This window comes from Pongo pygmaeus, chromosome 13, assembly GCF_028885625.2.
Source record: "Pongo pygmaeus isolate AG05252 chromosome 13, NHGRI_mPonPyg2-v2.0_pri, whole genome shotgun sequence".
In the NCBI taxonomy this organism is placed as follows: domain Eukaryota; kingdom Metazoa; phylum Chordata; class Mammalia; order Primates; family Hominidae; genus Pongo; species Pongo pygmaeus.
Window position 1 is genome coordinate 33,386,786 of NC_072386.2, and position 25,837 is coordinate 33,412,622.

Consider the following 25,837-nt stretch of genomic DNA (forward strand, 5'->3'; position numbering starts at 1 on the left):
GAGGTATGTTTCTTCATTGCCCAATTTTTTAGGGTTTTTATCATGAAGAGATATTGAAATTTATCAAATGCTTTTCCAGTATCAATAGAAACGATCATATGTTTTTTATCCTTCATTCTGTTGATAGGATGTATTACATTGATTGATTTGCATATGTTGAACCATTCTTGCATCCCAGGGATAAATCCCACTTGGTCATGATGAATGATCTTCCTTATGTATGGCTGAATTTGATGCGCTAGTATTTTGTTGAAGATGTTTGCATCAATATTCATCAGAGATTCTGGCATGTAGTTTTCTTTTTTCTTTCTTTTTTTTCTGTCTGTCTTGTTTTGCTATCAGGGTAATAATGACCTTGTAGAATGAGTTTGGAAGTATCCCCTCCTCCTATATTTTTCAGAAGAGTTTGAGTAGGATTGGTAGTAGTTCTTCTTTAAATGTTTGGTAGAATTCATCAGTGAAGCTATTGGGTCCCAGGCGTGTCTTTACTGGAAGACTTCATTATGGCTTCAATCTCATTAATAGTTATTGGCCTGTTTAGGTTTTGGATTTCTTCCTGGTTCAATCTTGGTAGGTTTTATGTGTCTAAAAATTTGTCCATTTCTTCTAGATTTTCCAGTTTATTGGCATATAGTTGCTCATAGTAGCCACTAATGATCTCTTGAATTTCTGCAGTATCAGTTTGTAATGTCTCCTTTTTGATTTCTGATTTTATATATTTGGATCTTCTCTCTTTTGTCCATGTTAGTCTGGCAAAAGGTTTGTCAATTTTGTTTAACATTTCAAAAAACTGATGTTTTGTTTAATTGATCTTTTGTATTGTTTCTTTCATTTCAATTTCATCGATTTCTCCTCAGATCTTTATTATTTATTTTCTTCTACTAAATTTCAGTTTGGTTTGGGTTGCTCTTGCTTTTCTAGTTCTTTAAGTTTCACTGATAGACTATTTGTTTAAAATGTTTCCTCTTTTTTGATATAGGTACTTATAGCCATAAACTTCCCTTTTAGTACTGCTTTTGCTATATCCCATAGGTTTGGGTATGTTGAGTTTCCATTATCATTTGTTTAAAAAAATTTTCAATTTGCTTCTTAATTCCTTCATTGTCCCACTGGTCATCCAGGAGCATATTGTTCAATGTCCATGTATTTGTATAGTTTCCAAAATTCCTCTTGTTATTAATTTCTAGTTACTTTCCATTGTGGCCAGAGAAGACGCTTGATATTACTTCAGTTTTGTTGAATGTTTTAAGATTTGTTTTGCGACCTAACATATGGTCTATCCTTGAGAATGATCCATGTGCTGTGGAAAAGAATTTGTATTTTGCAGCCATCAGATAAAATATTCTGTAAATATCGATTAGATCCATTTGATCTACAGTGCAGAATAAGTTTGATATTTCTTGATGATTTTCTGTCTGGAAGATCTGTCCAATGCTGAAAGTGGGGAATCGAAGTCTCCAGCTATTATTGTATTGGGGCCTATTTCTCTCTTTAGATTTAATAATATTTGCTTCCTATATCTGGGTGCTTGTGTTGGGTGCATATATATTTTAAATTGTTATATCCTCTTGCTGAATTGACCCCTTAATCATTGTATAGTGACCTTCTCCTTTTTATAGTCCTCTTTTTATAGTTTTGGTCTTGAAATCTATTTTGTCTAATATAAGTATAGTGACTCCTGCTCTTTTTTGGTTTTCATTGAAATGGAATATCTTTTTCCATACCTTTATTTTCAGTCAGTGTGTGTTTTTATAGGTGAAGTGTGTTTCTCATAGGGAACAGATCAATGGGTCTTATTTTTTCAATCATTCAGCTATTCTATGTCTTTTGATTGAAACCTTTAGTCCATTTACATTCAATGTTATTATTAATAAGTAGGGACTTACTCCTGCCATTTTATGATTTTTTTCTGGTTGTTTTGTGATCTTCTCTTCTTTCTTTCTTTCCTTCCTGCTTTCCTTTAGTAAAGGTGATTTTCTGTGGTGATGTAATTTAGTTTCTTGCCTTTTATTTTTTGTGTCTTCATTGTGTTTTTTGGTTTGAGGTGATTATGAGGCTTGCTAATACTATCTTATAACCTACTATTTTAAACTGATAACAGCACTATTTACATAAACAAACAAGCAAAAAGAAAAGTAGTAAAACTTTTATGCCTTAATTTCATTCCTCTGCTTTTAATCTTTTTGGTTTTTTAATTTATACCTTTTTGTACTATGTCTTGAAAAGTTGTTCGTTATTATTTTTATTGGTTCATCACTTAGTCTTTCTACACAGTCACAGTGTTATAATATTCTGTTTTTCTCTGTACTTACTATTCCCAGTGAGTTTTGTACCTTCAGGTGATTACTTATCGCTCATTAATGTTCTTCTTTTTGTCTGATTAAAGTACTCCCTTAGGCATTTCTTGTAGGACAGGTCTGGTGTTGATGTAATCCCTCAGCTTTTGTTTGTCTGGAAATGTCTTTATTTCTCTTTCATGTGTGAATGATTTTTTTATCGAATATACTATTCTAGGGTGAAAGTCTTGTTTCTTTGAGCACTTTAAATATGTCATAACTTTCCCTTCTGGCATGTAAATGTTCCACTGAAAAGTCTGCTGCCAGACTTACTGGAGCTCCATTTTATGTTATTTGTTTCTTTTCACTTGCTGCTTTAAGTATCCTTTCTTTATCCTTGACCTTTGAGAGTTTGATTATTAAATGCCTTGAGGTAGACTTTTTTGAGGTTGAACTTTGATATTGATATCTTTCTCTAGGTTTGGGAAGTTCTCTGCTATTATCCCTCTGAATAAACTTTCTACCCCTATCTCTTTCTCTACCTCCTCTTTAAGGCCAGTAACTCAGATTTGCCCTTTTGAGGCTATTTTCTAGATCCTGTAGGAGTGCATTATGGATTTTTATTATTTTACCTTTTGTCTCCTCTGACTGTATTTTCCAATAGCTTATCTTCAAGCTCACTAATTCTCTCTCCTGCTTGATCCATTCTACTATTAAAGGACTCTGAAGCATTATTCAGTATGCCAATTGCATTGTTTAGCTCCAGAATTTCTGCTTAATTCTGTTTAACTATTTTAATCTCTTTGTTACATTTATCTAATAGAATTCTGAATTCCTTCTCTGTGTTATCTTGAATTTATCTTTGAGATTCATCCATAACACTATCTTGAATTTTTTGTCTGAAAATTCACATATCTGTTTCTCCAAGATTGGTCCCTAGTCTCTTATTTAGTTCATCTCATAAGGTCATGTTTTCCTGGATGGTGTTGATGCTTGTAAATATTCTTTGGTGTCTGGGCATTGAAGAGTTAGGTATTTATTATAGTCTTCGCTGTCTGGGTTTATTTGTATCCATCCTTCTTGGGATGGATCAGATATTTGAAATGACTTAGGTGTTGTGATCCAAACTATAATTGCTCTAGGGGATACCCCAAGCCCAGTAGCACTGTGGTTCTTGCAGACTAGTAGAGGTGCCACCTTGATAGTCTTGGACAAGATCCAGAAGAACTATCTTGATAATCAGGCAGAAACTCTTGTTTTCTTCCCTTGCTTTCCCCCAAACATAGAGTCAGTCTCTCTCTCTGTTTTGAGGCACCTAAATCTGGGGGTGGAGTAACAAGCATCCCTGTGGCCAACACCACTATGATTCCACTGGGTAAGACCTGAAGCCAGCACAGTGCTGGGTCTTACCCAAGGCTTGCTGTAACCACTCCCTTGCTACTTTCCATGTTTGCTCAAGGCCCTGTGGCCCCACAATCAGCTGGTGGCAAAGCCAGGCAGGCCTGTGTCTTTCCCTTCAGGATGGTGAGGTCTCCCAGGCCCCAGGGGGGTCCAGAGGTGCCATCCAGGAGTTGGGGACTAGAGTCAAAAACCTTAGAACTCTACCTGCTGTTCTGTTCTACTACCACTGAGCTGACACTCACGCTAAAAGATGTAGTCCTTCCCATTCTTCCCTCCCCTTTCCAAAGGCAAAGGAGCTTCATTCCATAGCGAACACCACCTTAGGCCACAGGAGGACTGCCAGACTACCTCCCTCTGATATTCCTTAAGGCCCAGAGACTCTTAAGTCAGCTTGTGGTAAATGCTGCCTGGCCTGGGACTCACCCTTCAGGGCAGTGGGCTTCCCCCTGGCCCAGGGCAAGTCCAGAACTGCCATCCAAGAGTCAAGTCCTGGGGTTGGGGACCCCAAGAGCCCACTTGGTGCTCTACCTCTCTGTGCCCATGATGGTATCTAAGATGCAAGACAAAGTCCCTTTTACTTTTCCCTCCACTTTTCCAAAGCAGGAGTTTTGCCCCATAGCCACCATAGCTGGTAATGTGCTGAGTCTCACCTGAAGCCAGCAAGTCTCAGAGGCTCACCCAAGGCCCTTGATGTAGTACCTGGGTATTGATGCTTGTTATACAGGGCACACAGATTCTTTAGCAAGCAGGTGATGAATGTTGCCATGACTGGGTCCTTTCCTGCAAGACAGCATGTTCCCTTCTGGCCTAGGGTGTGTCTACAAATGTCATCCAAGAGCAAGGACTTGGAACACAGGCCTCACAACTCTAACTAGTACCCTATCCAGCTGTGGCTGAGCTGGTATCCAAGATACAAGACAAAGTCCTCCCCAGTATTCTCACTCCTCTCCTCAAGCAAAAAGAAAGGGTCGCTTTTGGAGCCCTGAACTGTGCAGCCTGAGGTTAGGGGAGGTGACAACAGCAGCCCCTTAACCGCCTCAGCTACTGTCTCAGTATGTCGCTGTCCACTGGCTCTGGGCCTAGTTCAGGACTAGGACTCACCTAAGTTTTGCAGATTTAATGTCCTAGACTGCCTTTCAAATTCATTTACAGACAGAGAGGACTGTATCCCTCAGTGGCAAGGTTTGCTGGAATTCAAGTTCCAACTGCTGGGATTCCCCTCTGGCTAGGAATGGTTACAATGCTCCCTCCATGGGCAGACGTCAGCTGAGTTTGGTCCAGGTTTTTCTTTCTGCTCTAACAGGATAGCACTGAGTTCACGGCCTCACAATTTCTGTGCTCTCTGCACCATACTGCTGCTGCAGGGGTCGGGGAGGGGTGGCAGTTCAGGTCTATTTTTCCTATCTCTTCAGTGCCTCTTTCAGTGATACAAAGATAAAACTAGCTACTATGAGGGCTCATCGAACTTCTGGTTCTTCTAAAGGTGTTTTTTTGTTTGTCTGTTTGTTTTGTTTTGTTTTTCGTGTAGATAAATTGTTGTCCTTTTGTAGGGAACGATCAGTGGAGCATTCTATTCCTCCATCTTGCTCTGCCTCTCTCCACTACAGCTAACTCATTTTCAACAAAAGTGCCAAGAACATACAATGGGGAAAGGACAGTCTCTTCACTAAATGTACCAGGAAAACTGCATAACAATATGTAGAAGAATGAAACTAAATCCTTATCTCTCACCATACATAAAAATAAAATCAAAATGGATTAAAGACTTAAATCCAAGACCTAAAACTATAAAACTACTAGGAGAAAACATTAAGAAGTGCTCCAGGACATTGATATACGCAAAGATTGTTTGGGCAAGATCTCAAAGCACAGGCAACCAAAGCAAACATAGATAAATGGGATCATATCAAGCCTAAAGGCTTCTGCACAGCAATGGACACAATCAGCAAAGTGAAGAAACAACCACAGTATGCAAGAAAACATTTTCAAACTATTCATATGACAAGGGATTAATAACCAGAATGCAAAAGGAACCCCAACAACTCAATAGCAAAAGATAATAAAAATTATATATCTATCTATATATATATATATATATATATATATATAGTTTCTTTGTTTGATTGTTTGAGACTCTGTCACCAGGCTGGAGGGCAGTGGCATGATCTCAGCTCACTGCAACCTCCGCCTCCTGGGTTCAAGCAATTCTCCTGCCTCAACCTCCTGAGTAGCTGGGAGTACAGGCACACGCCACCACGCCCAGCTAATTTTTTGTATTTTTAGTAGAGACAGAGTTTCACCGTGTTGGCTAGGATGGTCTCGATCTCTTGACCTCACCATCTGCCCACCTGAGCCTCCCTAAGTGTTGGGACTACAGGCGTGAGCCACTGAGCCTGTCCAATCTATTTTAAAAATAAGCAAAAGGTCTGAATAGATATTTCTCAAGAGAAGACATGAAAAATACTCAACATCACTAATCATCAGTGAAATGAAAATCAAAACCATTATGAGATATTATCTCAACCAGTTAAAATAGTATGTATCAAAAAGACAGGGAATAACAGATGCTGGTGAGAATGTGGAGAAAAGGGAACCCTTGTACACTGTTGGTGGGAATGTAAATTACTACAACTATGAAGAATAGTACAGAGGTTTCTCAAAAACCTAAAAATTGATCTACATATGATCTAGCAATTCCACTACCACTTATATATCTAAAAGAAAGGAAATCAGTATATCTAAGAGGTATCTGCACTCCCACAGTTAATGCAGAATTATTCACAACAGCCACAATATAGAATCAACCTAAGTGCCCATTGATGGACTAATGGATAAAGAATATGTGGTATATATACACAACGGAATATTATTTAGCCATAAAAAGTATGGAATTCTGTCATTGATAGTGACATGGATGGAAATGGCGGTTGTAAAGTCAAATAAGCCAGGCACAGAAAGACAAATATTGCACATTCCCAATGATACAGGAAAGCTAAAATATCAAATCTCGTGAAGATAGGAGTAGATTGGTGGTTATCAGAGGTTAGAAAGGGTAGAGGAGAGGAGGGGTGAAGAGAGGTTGATTAATAGGTACAAACATATAGTTTGATAGAAGAAATAAGACTTAGTATTTGATAGATCAGTTGGATGAGCATAGTTTACAGTAATCTATTGTATATTTCAAAACAGCTAGAAGAGAGTAATTGAAATGTTTCTAGCATAAAGACAAATATTTAAGGTGATACTATCCAATTACACTGACTTGGTCTTTACAAACTACATGAATGTATTAAATATTCACATGTACCCAAAAATATGTACATCTATTATGTATCAATAAAAAATAAAAATAATAAAATGGGAAGAACTAAATAAAATTAGAAATTTAGTTCCTGAATTGTACTAGCCACTTTTTAATTGTTCTATAGCTACGTTTGAATAGTGTCTACACTTATATGGAACATTTATATCATCTCAGAAAGTAATATTGGATAGTACTGATCTAGATCACATTTTTATCTCTAGGGAAAAACCTCAGTTTTAAAATTGTATATCATGTTAAGAAGCTTTTAGATGCATATACTACAAACCCTGACTCAAACTGACTTAAGTAACAAGCCACGAGACAGGTTAGGCCTCAGCTTAGGTTGAACCCAGTATTTCAGTTTTATTTCTCTGGATTCCCCTTCACTATCCCCTCATCTGAGTTGGTTCAAAATAGCTTCCTTGGTGACAGAAAAAAATGGCTATGACATTTTTCAGCTTTATTTCATACAACTTGAAATCTAAAAGAAGACCCAGATCTCTTCTGGGTCAGAAAACTAATTCCTTAAAGTTCCAAACAACCCTGCTCCCTTGCATTCACCAACCCCATATATATCCCATATCCCTGCCTGACAGAGGAACTAATTCAGGCTGCCTGGCTAAGCCTATATTCCTGAACAATTCTTTTTAAAAGGGTGAGCTTGACGAGCCTTAGACCAAACACAGCCTTCTCTGACGAGTCTTGTTGTAGTACCCTGTCTCAAGCACTTGGACAACATGATATGATATGGTTTGGCTGTGTCCCCACCCAAATGTCATCTTAAATTGTAGCTCCCATAATTCCCATGTGTCGTGGGAGGGACCCAGTGGGAGGTAATTGAATCATAGGGGTGGGTCTTTTCCATGCTGTTCTTGTGATAGTGAATAAGTCTCTCTCACGAGATCTGATGGTTTTATACAGCAGAGTTCCCCTGCACATACTCTCTCTTGCCTGCTGCCTTGTAAGATGCCCTTTTGCTGTTTATTTGTCTTCTGCCATGATGTGAGGCCTCGCCAGCCATGTGGAACCATGAGTCCATTAAACCTCTTTCCTTTATAAATTACCCAGTCTCGGGAATGTCTTTATTAGCAGCATGAGAACAGACTAATATGTGATGGAAGGGCAGCTACCTGAAAATTTGAGGGTATCCTTATGGAAAAGGAAAGGGGATAATGAATGCTGGATAGGCAATCATAGTGTCCACTATAGGAAAATAAAAACTTTGTTTTATTTTATAACTTTTATACATTCACTAAGACTTTCTTTGAAATGCGACAATTTAGGATGCAGTGTTCCCACCCACTTGCCCCTAAAACACGCAAGCATAAAAATAAACAGCTCAAACATCTCTATTTTTAAATTGTGTGAGGTGCTGACACTTGAGTGTGTAGAAAAAAATGAGGCAAGTGACAAGGGTTAGGCTACCACGGAAGAAAATTAAAATATAATATAAAAAGAAAGATCTACTCTGGGGAGGAGGTTACAGACAGGAATCCAAATTAACATATGTAAGAAAATACTCTGTCCCAAGGCAGATCTTTAACAGTTCTCTCAACCATAATCTAATTTGTGTCCTCTGGAGTTAAAAAAAAAAATCTGCGATATTAAGCAAGTCCCCAGAGATGGTCAATGTCAGTGCCAGAACTCAAACCAGATCGAACTTTCAAGTTCATTCCAAGTCCCTCATGACAGCCAGTATATCCAAGCCAAAGTCTATGGACCATATATTTTCTGTTGAATCCCAATATCAACATGCGGTAAGGAGCAAAGCATCATGAGCAACATACTGTGTTAAGGGCTGGTTGGGGAGAAAAGATACATACTTAAACATATACATCTGTGCATGGAAACATATACAGAGTGCTCAAGCAGAATTCAGACAAGGAGCTCCACCGGGGTGCCGAGGTGGGGAGAAAAGAAGAGGAGAAGTCAGTAACTACAGTTCCAAAATAAATGAAAGAAAAGGGGACAAGATTATGAATCTTGGTAAATGCCAAGCAGTTTGGTGCTTCAGGCATATGAATCTGAGAAGAATCGAGATGGAAAGTTTTCAAAAGGAGAGTCTTAACTCCTCACTTATAAAGCACTTGGTAAATTATAAAATACTTTCACATTCATAAATTCCAATAGTAGCTACCATACCATGTGTCATATATTCTGCATGCACTGTTAATCCTCACTGTAGATGGTATCACAATCTGCCCTTTGCAGATGAGGAAACTGAGGCTCAGATGGGTCATATGATTTGACCACAGTCATACAGTGAACAAGAGAGGTAACTCAGACCCAGATCTGTCTGACCCTAAAGCCTGTGCTTTTTTCACTACATTGTGATTCCTTTCATTATTTTCCTTTACCCTCAAATTGATATTTAGAGGTAGTTAGAGTGTGAAACTCTGTAATATTTCAACTGAATTGAGTTGAGCATTACACAGTAAGGAGATCAATGCTTTGAAATAGCATAACCAATAAAATGTTATTTGTAGGAAATGGGGGACAAAACTTTGTTTTTATTTTTGTAAATCACTGGCAAACACAGGCTATACATTCCTGGGTGATGAAGATGCCAAAGAAGTAGCATTGATCCTCTATGGAAAATCCAGAATCCCTCTGGAAAAAATGAAGGACATTTGATTTTATGTTTATGATTGCCTGGGATTGCCCTTCCTCTATCCAGAGTGACGTTCATCCACGTGAATGGATAGACTACTGCAAAAGAACATATTGAGAAACAAATACAGGAGGAATTATACTAGGATTCCAAAGGCATAGGATTGAGTCTTAAAAGTGAAAAGAAAGAGGAAAATAATATTCAGAGAAATAAAGTGCATCTGTATGTCTTAGGTTACCTAAACTAGCCTATCAGTTCTTATCAATGGACAGACAGCAAGGGTTTGAGTTTCTGAGGAAAGAAACTTACTATGAACACAGAACTTTCTCCATTGAATTGTGGTAGTAGCATACATCTGCTCTAGTATTATATTATGGTTTGCATTTACCCTATATACATGTGCTAAGTGACCACATCCCTGTAAACATAAATAAAACCAAGGGGAGACATTAATGGCAAACTTCTTTCAAATGAAGTTCTGTGGTTTTAAAAGCTGATAGCTCTTCCCCTCAAATCCCAAACTTAATACTAACGTAAGTACATATTTGCAAAGGAGTTGAAAGTAGGAGACACAAAGAAGATAGGTCAAATCTAACATCAGTGCTCCAAAGATAGGAGCACCTGAAATCGAAATCCTCAAAAGTAAACATCCTAACACCAGAGCATAGCAAAATACTATTCTAGGTGCCATTTTAAATACTTTTCTTGTTTCAGTGATTAAAATTGTTTTGCTCATTAAAAAACAGAAAATATATGCTAATAACCACTGTTAATAATTTATTATATACTCTTCCCAAATATTTGGAATACATTTTAAACAAAAATGTCATACTAGTATATAATACCTACAAACTGCTTTCTTGTGCCACATTATGTTGTGATTATAATTAAAGTTTTATATTAAAACATAACAATTTAAATACAAGTTTGGGAACAACTGGAGTAAATGGTCATAACTAAAATTAAAGTCGAGAAGTTCCATCTGTCGTAAACATTTTAAAATACCATTTGAATATTAAGAAAATTTAAAAGAATTTTTTTGAAAAAGAAACTGACGTCAGGAAGGACAGAAATCAAATATCTACTAGAAACAAGAATTGGTGAAAATGCGTTTATGTTTGTATTTACAAACTAAACTTTTAAATTTTTATTGGCAATCTGATCAAAATCTTTTTAATATGGTAGCATATGTCAATCTTTAACCCTTTCAAAATAATGTTTTAATTTTCAAGATATTTGTATTCAGAGTATTAATAAAATCTATTTTCTTTTAAAATGGAAAGTATAATGGTACATTAGCATTGGGAGTTCAAATACAAATGCAGAGGTCATGATTTTTTTCCCTCTTCTGGACTCCAATGTCCTTATTTTCTGTCTGGTCAGTTTTCAATTAATCACTGACTAATGATTATCTCCAATAGCTAAATTGACATTTTAAGAAAAGTACCACTTATAAATTTTGTTCATCTTCCTTAAGTGTCAATTTTAGTCAAGGACTTTTAGTAGGAATAGTAGGAATTCCTTACCTTTAATACTATTACAGCAAGAATTTAAGATTGTGTTTACATAGTTTAAAGTTCAATGAAAAATCACATGTAAGATAAAGCAAAAAACTTCAAATAATGTTATGTCTGTGGGTTGTTTGGGAGTTCTATCCCCAAAACCTTGAGGGTAAGAAGTCTTATTCTCTGCATTTGGGATTTTTAGGTAAAAAAGTTTTGAGAAGTAAAGTCTTAAAATTGACATAATGGGTCTTGCATATAAGGGAAATTCAGTAAATAATTATGTTGAATTGATTAGAGTTGCCATTATATGTAACTTGAAAATCTTGGAAAGTTTGCTTTTGACACAGTAGATAGCACATCAGTGGGGAAAAAAAAAGGAGGGGAGAAAAAAACAAGAGAAAAAAATATAAATTTTGTTAAATGACCTCTTAACACCTCTCACAAGACTATTGAAATTCTTTGTGGTACACTGAGTTTTCCAGTGGCTGCATTAGTGCCAATTGATTTCTCAACTGCCTGTGGAATAAAAGCCAAATTCCTTAGCCTGTCCACACTCCATCCAGAATTTCAACACATCCCGAGTGTCCCACTTTATTTTCCCATTTTATTATCCTGTTTCAAGCCAAATCACACTACTCCCCATTCTCCATACACACCCAAAAGCTTTCCTATCTATGTTGTCAGTCAGTCTGTTCCCTCCTACTTGAATACCCTTCCCTGTTCCACCATTATCATCTGTTAGGCATAGTCCAAAAGTGACTTCTTCCAGAAAGCCTTCCGTGTTCTCCACCCTGAGAAGTTATGCTTCTTTCTGACTTAACAAATTTATGGATGCCTCTTTCACTGAACTATTCTTCTGCCTTTTATTTTCATTTATGTCTTACTTCCAGCATTAAATTATAAACTCTTTGAAGGAAGATAAAATATGTGTGCGAATGCTTAATAATGAATGAATAAATAAATAAATATATTCAAACTCTTCCAAATAGCCAGAAGTGTCATTAATTTATTTTTGAGACTATCCTTCAAACATATTTAACCTTAGGTGTAATCAGAAGCCCATAAATGAAAGGACTACTTAGGTAGTCTGTGGATCAATCTCCATCTCTCCTGTAACAATTATTTCATTGACTGGAGAAAGAAAGAAGGGAGGGAAGTGCCCTTTAATAAAATCTGCCAAGATTATATCTTCCTGCCAAGTTCCTTTTGGATTCTGTCAGCAGGCTTTCAACCACTTTAAATGATCATCCAAAAAATCTATGGCATTTAATACACCCACTTCTCAGTGATATGAAATTCAGTTTTTCTTTATGTAATTTAGTTGATAGTGCCAGATAACATCAAAAATATTCTGATTAATAGATGTTTCTGGTTTTGCAGAAATAACCAAAATAGGTTGGGTGCTGTGGTTCATGCCTATAATTCCAGCACTTTGAGAGGCAGAGATGGGAAGATCACTTGAGCCCAGAAGTTGGGACCAACCTGGGCAACATGGCAAAACCCCACCTTTACAAAAAAATACAAAAATTGGTCAGGGGTGGTGGCACATACCTGTAGTCTCAGCTACTTGGGAAGCTGAGGTAGGAGGATCACCTCAGTCTGGGAGGTGGAGGCTGCAGTGAGCAGAGATCATGCCACTGCACTTCAACCTGGGCAACAGAGTGAGACCCTCTCTCAAAAGACAAACAAAAAAAAAAAGAAAGAAAGAACCAAAACAAAAGTTGGATACATTATTTTTCATAGAAATATTTGGTGTAAATGTAGAACTAGACTCAGTAAGTAATAGTTATAGGACCAGATCAGACTACCTATAACCATCACAGACTAGAAAAGGCACTTCAAACTGATATAAGTGGGAATATGACTACAGCAAAATACATATTTGTAATTTCCCTGATCATATACAAGCATAACAACATGTTTGCTATTGTTTCAAAAAGGCTGGAAGCATATAAGAAAACAACATAAAAATCAAAAATAAAAATTACAACACCTTTTTGGACACAGAGATTACCAACAGGAAAATCTTGTTTTAATTCAGCTGCAACTTTGAAACTAATTACCTGCTAAAAAATCTCCAGAACTTCTTACTTTATGAAACGTTGTTTCTTCTGTCCATTAAAGTGGGTATGATATAAGGTAAAAACAAATGGGTACAAAGGTATGTGATTTCAATTTCTTTTAAAAATTTTTATGGAATCCTGGAAGAGTAACAACCCAGGAAACTTAAATTTTATATAGTCTTCTTTTTACTTTGAAAATTTCCCTTTTTCTTTTCTATTTTCTGTGGGACATAGTTGAAAATGCCTTGTGTTTAAAGTCTGATAGGGGTGGGTTCAACGTTACCTCTGTTCCTAAGTTATGTAAATTTGGGCTAGTCACTTTACATGTCAACCTTAGATTTCTCTACCTATCTCATATAATTTTGAGGAAGATCAAGAAATAGAGGGGAAGTGCCAATAAGTGACCAACAGTAGGCATTCAAAACACAGGAGTTCTCTTTCATAAAATGTAATCTTCATTTGCATATGAAACACTAATGCTTAGAACTTCTAAAATAATGCTAGCATTTGAAAAGCAAGAGTACTATCACATTTGACTGTGGGGATATTTTTTAGATCACAACCAACTACTCTTGACTGAGAAAACTGGCTCCTTAAAAACTCCTTGAATCCCCAGGGAGACACTACCCCTTTTTGGAGCACACAGAGTTGACACAAAATTTAAGAACATTTGTTTTTATGCCACCACAGAGAGAACCCACAGATAGCGTACATGGAGTATAAAAATAAGATAATTTAATATTTCTAAGAAATGAGATCAGACACCAAAACACTCATTATGCATTTGAAACAAATGTATAACTCACTAGCCACAAAACAAACAGCCTGGAAGACAATAAAATAAAAGCAACAAATTTATGCAAGAAGTACCAAGTCAGATAACGCGGGGGGAAATGACAATCTTTAAGTAAAACACTGAAGTAAAATATAAAAATGAACTATTCAGGATTGATTTTAGGTAGTAATAAGGACACAATGGCATTGTGAGACGTCAGGAATGCAGAAAGGTTATCTTTTTAAAATTGTAGTGTTTCTTTTCTTCAAAATTTCCACTGTTTAAAAAATATCCTTTGAAGGATTTCTTTGATATTTTGATATGAATTCCTCCACCACCATTAAGAAAAAAAAGTAGTTTTAGTTACTTCTGATTGTATGGAGTATGGAGGACAAATACAAATTTAATCTGGTCATTGTGAGGGTGCCTTCCGAGCCCTTCCAGGTAACTCCGAAAGGAACGCTTAAGTCTGATTAGCCTAAATTTACGCAAAATGGTCTTTGTTGGATATAGTTCTTTGAATTGCTTATTTTTCTTAATTGGAAATTACCATTTTCAAGGACCCTTGACTCTCAGTCTTTGGTCCTCTCTTAGAATTTCTCTACTTCATCTTAATCCATCATTCATAATATACACAGGTATTTTCATTGCATAAGAGCAAATCAGTAAGGTTTTTAGCAAAAGAAATAAACTCTATTCACATACTCTACTTTTCCAATAACATACCATTTAGAGTGTAAATAATCTTATCTCCCTCAGTGCTTCAAATTTCAAATAAGCTGAATTGCACTGAAATATGCCCAATATCAAAATATACCATCAACAACTTCAGAGAGGAACTGAATACTTACCTATTATTATAAACTGCCTAACTTTCTACCTTTTTTGGTCAGGTTTATTGAGGTATAATTACATACAATAAGGCCCACTATTTTAAATGTACAGTTTGATGAGTTTTGATAAATATATACAGTCATGTAACCACCATCATCAAGAATCAGAACATCTTTATCATCTAGAAAAGTTCCTTTATTTTCCTTTGTGGTCAATACCTGCTCCCCCAAGTCCCCAGACTCTGGTAATCACTAATTTGTTTGTTTTCCCTATAAGTTTGCCTTTATAGAATGTAATATAAATGGAATCATACAGTATGTGATGTCTTATACCTGACTTTATTCACTTAGCATCATACTTTTGAAATTTATCCATGTTGTCTCCAGTATTTGTAGTACACTCCTTTTTACTGCTGGGTAGCATTCCATTATATGAATATTAAAGTATTTATCCATTCGTTATTTGATGAACATTACGTTTGTTTCCAAGTTTGGGTTGTTATGAATAAAGCTCCTCCGAACATTGGAGTTCAGGTCTTTGTGTAAACCTGTTTCTATTTATTTTGGTAAATACTTAGAAGTGGAATTGTTAAATCATATGATAAATGTGTTTATGAGAAAAAAAACTGCCAATGCTGTTTTTCAAAGTGGCTGTATCATTTTGGCATTCTTGGACACCAACATAAGAGGCTTTCCATTGTATCACAACCTCACGATCACTTGTTATTCTCAATCTTTTTAATTTTACCCATTCTAGCAGGTCTATGGTGGTATCTCAATATGGCTTTAATTTGCATTTTTCTAATAACCAATGATGTTGAGCGTCCTTTCATGTCCCTGTTTGCATTGGTACATCTTTGGCAAACTACTTAACTTGTTGTCTATGTTTTAAATTGGATTGTATATCTTATTATTATTTTAAAATTCTTTATAAACTCGGAGTTCAAGTGCTTTTTCAGATTTGAGCTGTGACTTTGTCAAATATTGTAATGCATATCCCATTTAATATTCATCCAATGACTTTACAGGTCAAATTAGACAAGAACTGTACCACTCAGGGTCAAATTCCCGAAGAATGCACCACCCAAAGGTTAAATTCTATAAAGGCTGTATCACCCAGAATTTAACTTCCAAAGCAGAGTACCACTCAAAGTTCAAGTTCCATGAAACCTATACCACCCAAATAGCAAATTCCGTGAGTATCATATCACTCAGTATCTTAGGGAGAGAAATAACTCCCATGTATTACACTCTAAGAGCAATTACTGAATGCTTATATCAAAGATGATCCAATTCTGTCATTCTTATCAGGGAACGTCTTATATCTTGAGAACCAAATTGCTTAGAATGTATACTGAGGGCAATATTTCGTTGTTGTTGTTGTTGTTGTTGTTTTCGAGACAGAGTCTCGCTCTGTCGCCCAGGCTGGAGTGCAGTGGTGCAATCTCGGTTCACCACAAGCTCTGCCTCCCAGGTTCACACCATTCTCCTGCCTCAGCCTCCCGAGTAGCTGGGACTACAGGCACCCGCCACCACGCCCGGCTGATTTTTTTGCATTTTGAGTAGAGATGGGTTTCACCGTGTTAGCCAGGATGGTCTCCATCTCCTGACCTTGTGATCCGCCCACCTCGGCCTCCCAAAGTGCTGGGATTACAGGCGTGAGCCACTGCGCCTGGCCAATATTTTTCAATATTTAGCTTTACTCTACCAATATCTAGCTTTACTCTAACAAACGTGTACTTTTGAAGACTCAATAAATCTTACTAACTCCAGTTTTTCTTTTTTCCATCTCCACACTCAATTATTGGAACTGTTGGCCATGTTAATTTGTATGGCATGTTTCATTGCGTATGCCTGGTATCTGTTCTTTGCTTTTTAGTAATGTCTCTCCCCTAAGAATTATCCCTCTGTTCTGTCTAGAGTACAGAGGCTAATACATTTTTCAGTATGTAGGTGTGTACCAGTCAGGCTTCTGGTAGGAAACAGATTGTGCACTCAAATGGGATAATAAACGGACAATTTACAAAAGTATGGACAGTTGCAAGGGAAATCTACAAGTTATAATTGCTATTATGCAATTATGCATAAAAAGGGGGAGGGAGAAGTTTCTGGAACCTTAATAGAGTAACTATAGCTATAGGAGCAGTGGTCTGTTATAGACAAGATTCAAGCAACCCTGTGGAGCCATGACAAAAATCAAATCAAAGAAAAAAATACCCCAATCTTACTGTTCTCTAGGCCTCCATTCTCCTGACAGTGACTGCCACTGGGAAACTCCCACAAGAAGCCAGAGAGCAGGAGATCCTACTGATGCACTTTATAAAAAGGTTAGCCTCCCAGGACATAGAACAAGAGAGAGAAGAGTGTAGAGTGGATCTGGATGAGACAAATAAATTATCAAGCATAAGCAGATACTTGATTAATGTATTATACTTGTTCAATAGTTACTCCAAGAGAACTCTGGATCTGTAGGGGAAATGAACGGTAAAATCATGAGAATTATAAATGTCCTCATGAAGAAAAAAAATTCTTATTATTAAGTTAGTGGTTCAATAGGCTCTTTACATTTGGAAACATAGCCATTCTATATAGCAGAAATAGAACATATATTTAGGGATTTTTGTTTTATAACCAACTAAATATTACATCAAATTCTTTACAATTGAAGACTAGAGGAAGTAGAATTAGGGAAAAGCAGCACTGTTTGAATTTTATTTCCTTACCTATGAACATTTGGTAAAAATATCACTGTCACTATCTGAACCACATACTTCTACGCTAAAAACTGCATAAATGTTCTTAACATTTTTCATTTTATAAAAGTGTTAATTTACCTCCTTAATCTGACATTAATTACACTACTCTCAAGAAAATATATCAAAAATGGGCTGGGCGCAGTGGCTCACACCTGTATTCCCAGCACTTTGGGAGGTTGAGGCAAGTGGATCATCTGAGGTCTGGAGTTCAAGACCAGCCTGGCCAACATGGTGAAACCCCATCTCTACTAAAAACAAAAATTAGCCAGGTATAGTAGCCTGCCTGTAGTCCCAGCTACTCAGGAGGCCGAGGCAGGAGAATTGCTTGAATTCAGGAGGCAGAGGTTGCAGTGGGCCAAGATTGTGCCACTGCACTCCAGCCTGGGCGACAGACCAAGACTCCATATCAAAGAAAGAAAGAAAGAAAGAAAAGAAAGAAAGAAAGAAAGAAAGAAAAGAAAGGAAGAAAGGAAGAAAGGAAGAAAGGAAGAAAGAAAGAAAGAAAGAAAGGAAAGAGAGAAAGGAAGGAAGGAAGTCTTTACTAGTGATATGACTTATGAGAAAATATTTAACCTCTCTAAGAAAAAAAAGTTCTCATCTGAAAAAAAAAAGAAAAATAGTAATGACTGACTCTCAGGAGTGGAGTAAAACTTAAGTAATATGTGAAGAACTTTTCATCAATATATCTGAATTATTGTAGTCCCTATACAAATATTACCCTCACTCCCATTTACATTTAGGAGTAAAATCTCTTTGGTTCCTAGTGAAAGCACTGTAGATGCCACTTGCCAAATAATTATAGACCCAGATATGTGAGCATTCTGGCCTATGATATTTGAGCCTGGTGCTCTACTCCAATTAGCTTCTTTTCTACACATATTCTGGGCTCACATTCTAATTTCTTCAGCCTTGGGGAAAAAACAGTAACATTTTGGATCTTTTAAAATTCTTCAAATCGCCAATAAAAAATATGCTAGAAAATAACTCTTTCCTTAAATCACTAACTAAATGGAGATGGGAATTAAAGTAAGAACACAGGGAAATCGATAACTTCTAAAAATGGCCACCGGACCAAGGAAGCAAATCACACACATATATATAACATGAATGATCATCACCAGAACCCACAGGGCTAGACTAAGGAGATGCCCTCATCCTTGGGAAGAACAGTAACATTTAGACTAACAAAATCCACACACTTTCTTTAAAAATAGATATTCTCTATGTATCCTACTCCACCCAAATTTTGCATGTGGCAATTTAAGTTAAAGATTAGTAGCAAAGATTGTGATTTTATCATAAATATTTGCTCAAGTACACAGATAGGATTTCAAAAATAGCTAAGTAAAATATCCGAGCATTTATTTATTGTGAATCCCAAAGCAAGATCACGTGAAATGTTTTAAATTCTATTTGTGAAAATGATTTAAATGTTTGCATGTACATTTTGCTAAATTTAATTTTTGTTATTCATTATTTCTGTAAGCACCCCTTGAAATATAACACCAATATCTTTTTCATTTTATCTACCAGATAAATTTAACACCAATTACTAAGTAACTGCACAATCTGATGTTCGGGAATAAAAAAGCAATTAATATTTTGACATTTGATGTTATTGCTATCTATTAGTGGTTACAGAAACTTAGGTAAAGATAGATAACATTCTGTGAAACACCTGTGTTTATCCCTGACACGCAACGTAAATTTGCAAAATTGATATGTTACACGAAGTAGTAAGCCCACTACTGCTCAAGTTGGATTAAGAAGTAACCTACCCAGGGCTTCCTGGCCCTAGGAAAGAAGTAGACTGTGCAACTGATTGAAGATGCTATCAACAGGATCTTTTCCTGTGCTTTGGAACTGAAATATATAAATAAATGGTGCCCCCTCAAAAGAATCACAGCAGAAGACGAAGTATGGAAAATTTCAAAGTAACCAACTGAAAGAGGTGGGAGGATGTTAAATTTCTGACATGAATAAACCATCTCACCTGCTAATTTCCTCCAACTGAAATTATATCTAAACTACTGCTTCAATTTTAAATAATAATAGGCACTATGTATTGAATAAAGAGCATTGCATACATTGTGTCATTTAATCTTCAACATAACCCTATGAGGTGTATGTTATGGTTGCTATTTTATAAATTAGCAGATTGAAAGTCAGGGATATTAAAAACATGTAGCTGGGATTACAGGTGCACGCCACCACGCCAGGCTAGTTTTTGTATTTTTAGTAAAGACAGGGTTTCACCATCTTGGCCAGGCTGATCTTGAACTCCCGACCTCGTGATCTACCCGCCTCAGACTCCCAAAGTGTTCAGATTACAGGCATGAGCCACCGCGCCTGGTCCAAGTGCTTCTTAAGATAGGTAACTTTTTAGGACAGAAACAACCAAATAATTGAATCACGACAACCTTGTATTATTAGTATATTTCAAAAGAGTACAACAATAATAAAAAGATTAACATTGGTTAATTATAAAAGCTAGGTATATTGATGTCTCTCATATTTATTTATGTCAATCTCTATTATCTTCATCGTAAATTGTTTTCAAAATTAAAAGTATAACAAAAAACAACAAATTTAAAAATAGATCAACATTTAGTATATCAGATACTCTGTCATCAGAATGACAGAGTAAGGAACTCTGAAAATCCATCTCTTCATAAAAGCAATGAGAAAGAACGCTTGCAAAAATCATCAAAATCAACTTTTTCAGAATGCTGTAAATTAAAAACCGCAGCAATTCAATGAATGTTCATTCAACGAAAGCAGCTAAAATTCAGTAAGAAGAGCAAATTTTGTGGCATTTTAACTTGCCCTAATCCTATCTCCTTTTTCTAGCATTGCAGTAGCCTTAAAAACCAACAGCCTCACAATGATGGTAACTGTGAAAACCTTGAGCCTATTAGCCATTAGAGAAGGGAGAATGGGTTTGGAGTTCCCTAAAGATCTAACCCTACAGAATATATCTGACCTGACTAGCAGCATTTGAAAAGCACCATTTTCAGGGTTTATCATTATTTCACCTAACTCAGAGGTCAGTCTTTGCAAACTGACCTATCCCAGGGTATTTGTCAAAAAAAAAAAAAATCACTGGCAATTATTCAACTTCATGGCTAACTAAGGCAGGGTTACCAGTTGGGCTAACAAGAGGATGACCCAAAAAATTGAAAAGGAATAAAAAATGGAAAACAAAGTGTTCATAGGGAGCTTTAAAAGTTCAGACATATTACTGGGATCTAGAAAACCACATACATTTGAAGGGTTCTGTACATGCCCAAGAAAGACCTAAGAACATGTAATTTCTCACCTCTGGCTCACCTTGAGTCCCTGCACAAGAAGAAAGTTAAAGTTAAGCCAGAATTATAGACTGCCAGTCAGAGCATTCAAGACATTTTGCGACACACACACACAAACACAAACACACACACACACACAGCCCCTCAGCAAAGGCTGGGAGACTTATGATACAGGACATTTTAGGAAATCTCTATTCAATCATGAGCTGACCATCAGGCTTACCAGGCAGAGACATCAGTGGTCAGTTAAAACAAAAAACACAGGCTACAGAATTAGTGCAGGAATGTCACTAAACTAACAGCAACAAATACCAATAACAACAAACCCTGGAGGTGGGGGGCTATCATTTCCAGAGTTACCACATTATTTATTTTAAATGTTCAGTTTCACCAAAAAAATTTAAGGCACCCAAAGAAGCAGGAAATTATGAGCAATACACAGGGGGGAAAATAATTAACAGAAACTATTTCTACAAAAGCCCAGATTGTAGACATATTAGAAACAGATTTTAAATCAGCTATTATGTTAAAATAATTTTTTAAAATTTATCTAAAGAGTTAAAGTATGATAAAAATTGTTCCTACCTCACACCAGATATAAAAATTAACTCAGTATAAATATAGAACTTTATATTTCTTATAAATATAAGAAATAAAGCTATAAAACTCTTAGAAGAAAGCATAGGAGTAAATCTGTGTGATCTTGGCTTAGGCAATAGTATATTTGATATGATACCAAAAGTACAAACAACCTAAAAAAAATAGACAAGTGGACTCCATCAATATTAAAATTTTTATACTACAAAGCATGTGATCAAGAAAGTAAAAAAAAAAGCCATAAAATGGGAGAAAACATTTGCAAATTGTATATATATGTCCATATGTGTGCATCTATGTGTTATATATAACTATATATTATAGCTGTTATATATCTATAGAGATATATATATTATGTATATCTATATGTAGATATGTTATATATATCTACATATACATATAGATGTTCTATATACATCTACATATACATATAGATGTTATATATATCTATATGTACCTATAGATGTTATATCTATATCTATATATACATATAGATGTTATATCTATATCTATATATACATATAGATGTTATATCTATATCTATACATACAGATGTTATATATATCTATACATACAGATGTTATATATCTATCTATATATACATACAGATGTTATATATCTATCTATACATACAGATGTTATATATCTATCTATCTATACATACATAGAGATGTTATACATACATCTATACATACATAGAGATGTTATACATACATCTATACATACATAGAGATGTTATACATACATCTATACATACATAGAGATGTTATACATACATCTATACATACATAGAGATGTTATACATACATCTATACATACATAGAGATGTTATACATACATCTATACATACATAGAGATGTTATACATACATCTATACATACATAGAGATGTTATACATACATCTATACATACATAGAGATGTTATACATACATCTATACATACATAGAGATGTTATACATACATCTATACATACATAGAGATGTTATACATACATCTATACATACATAGAGATGTTATACATACATCTATACATACATAGAGATGTATATATTACATCTATACATACATAGAGATGTATATATTACATCTATACATACATAGAGATGTTATATATACATCTATACATACATAGAGATGTATATACACATCTATACATACATAGAGATGTATATATACATCTATACATACATAGAGATGTCATATATACATCTATACATACATAGAGATGTCATATATATATCTATACATACATAGAGATGTCATATATATCTATATATACGTAGGGATGTCATATATAGCTATATATACGTAGGGATGTCATATATAGCTATATATACATAGGGATGTCATATATATCTAGATATACGTAGGGATGTCATATATATCTAGATATACGTAGGGATGTCATATATATCTACATATACGTAGGGATGTCATATATATCTAGATATACGTAGGGATGTTATATCTATATCTAGATATACGTAGGGATGTTATATCTATATCTAGATATACATAGGGATGTTATATCTATATCTAGATATACATAGGGATGTTATATCTATGTAGATATACATAGGGATGTTATATCTATCTAGATATACCTATAGATGTTTTATATCTATCTAGATATACCTATAGATGTTATATATCTAGATATACCTATAGATGTTATATATCTAGATATACCTATAGATGTTATATATCTAGATATACCTATAGATGTTATATATATATCTAGATATACCTATAGATGTTATATATATATATCTAGATATACCTATAGATGTTATATATATATCTAGATATACCTATAGATGTTATATATATATCTAGATATACCTATAGATGTTATATATATATCTAGATATACCTATAGATGTTATATATATATCTAGATATACCTATAGATGTTATATATATATATATATCTAGATATACCTATAGATGTTATACATATATCTAGATATACCTATAGGTGTTATATATATATCTAGATATACCTATAGGTGTTATATATATATCTAGATATACCTATAGGTGTTATATATATATCTAGATATACCTATAGGTGTTATATATATATCTAGATATACCTATAGGTGTTATATATATATCTAGATATACCTATAGGTGTTATACATATATCTAGATATACCTATAGGTGTTATATATATATCTAGATATACCTATAGGTGTTATATATATATCTAGATATACCTATAGATGTTATATATATCTAGATATACCTATAGATGTTATATATATATCTAGATATACCTATAGATGTTATATATATATATCTAGATATACCTATAGATGTTATATATATATATCTAGATATACCTATAGATGTTATATATATATATCTAGATATACCTATAGATGTTATATATATATATCTAGATATACCTATAGATGTTATATATATATCTATATATACACATAGATGTTATATATATATCTATATATACACATAGATGTTATATATATATCTATATATACATATAGATTCATATATATATCTATATATACATATAGACGTTATACATATATCCATATATACATATAGACGTTATACATATCTATATATACATATAGACGTTATACATATCTGTATATACATATAGACGTTATACATATCTGTATATACATATAGACGTTATACATATCTGTATATACATATAGACGTTATACATATCTGTATATACATATAGACGTTATACATATCTGTATATACATATAGACGTTATACATATCTGTATATACATATAGACGTTATACATATCTGTATATACATATAGACGTTATACATATCTGTATATACATATAGACGTTATACATATCTGTATATACATATAGACGTTATATATATCTGTATATACATATAGATGTTATATGTATATCTATATATACCCAAAAGATACTCAAAATTAGTCATCAAGTAAACACAAATTAAAACCACAGTGATGTACCACTTCCCACTCACTAGAATGACTATGATCTAAAAGAAGATAACAATAAATGTTGACAACCATGTGGAGAAATTAAAAGCCTCATACATAGCTGGTAGGAGTGCAAAATGGTGCAGCTGCTTAGGAAACAGTTCGGCAGTTTCTCAAAGTTAAACATAGTTAAGCCATATGAACCAGCAATTTCTTACCTATGTATATTCCCAAGAGAACTGGACACATGTGTCTGCACAAAAACTTGTATGTGAAGGTCTACAGCAGTTATTATTAATATTTTATACCGACCATTTTAATTAAATATTACCTAAATAGAGATATCATATTCTATAGTAGGATAGCATGACTCAGTGTCATAAAGATGTCAATTCTCTACAGAGTTGTGTATTGATTCAATGTAATTTCAATCAAGTTCCAGGAAGATTTTTTAAATTTTTAAAGGAATCTGAAAAGCTCTTGAAATAGAGTTTAAAAATTTACATGAAAATATTAAAACCTAAGAATAACCAAAAAAAAAACTGAAAAGCAGGACAAGAAAGAGGACAAGGACAAAGAGTGAAGGAAAAAGAAGGAAGCAGAGAGTGTTGACCTAGTATATATTAGAACTTATATTGAAACTAGAATAATTAATACAGAGTGGCATAGGAACTCTGATGGGCAAATAGTCTAATAGAATACATTGTCCAGAAGCAGATCCTCAAAAAATGAAAACTTGATATTTGACAGAAGTGTCTTTGCAGTCACCTGGAAAAACTAACTGTTCAAAAAGTGGTACTGAAAAAATGATTGTCCATATCAAAAAATAAATGAAATAGGATTAAACAATTTGCAAAAATTAATTATCAATATTTGAAACCCACATAAATAGGTGAAAATAAAGCAGAATATTTTTATGATCTTGAGGTAGGGAATGATTACTGAAATAAGACTTTAAAAAGTAAATTATAAAGAATGAATAAATTAATGAAAAAACAAAGTGCAAATCACAAACTGGGAAAGAGATTTGCCACACTTGAGAGAAACAAAATATTAAATATGGAGAGCAGCTGTGAACAGTGGCTCACTCCTATATTCCAGCACTTTGGGAGGCCATGGTGGGAGTATTGCTTGAGCCCAGCAGTTCGAGACTAGCCTAGGCAACATAGCAAGACCCCATCTCTACAAAAATAAAATTAAAAAATTAGCCACGTGTCATGGCACGTTCCTGTAGTCCCAGCTACTTAGGAGGTTGAAGCAAGAGGATGGCTTCAACCCAGGAGATCAAGGCTGCAGGGAGCCATGATCACGCCACTGTACTCCAGCCTGGGCAACAGAGCAAAAAAATACATATATAGAGAAAAAAATACATAAATAATACCTTAAATTCTGTAAGAAAATAACGTATACATAATGCAGTACTATTCAGTCACAAAAAAGAATGAATTATGACTTCAGCAGC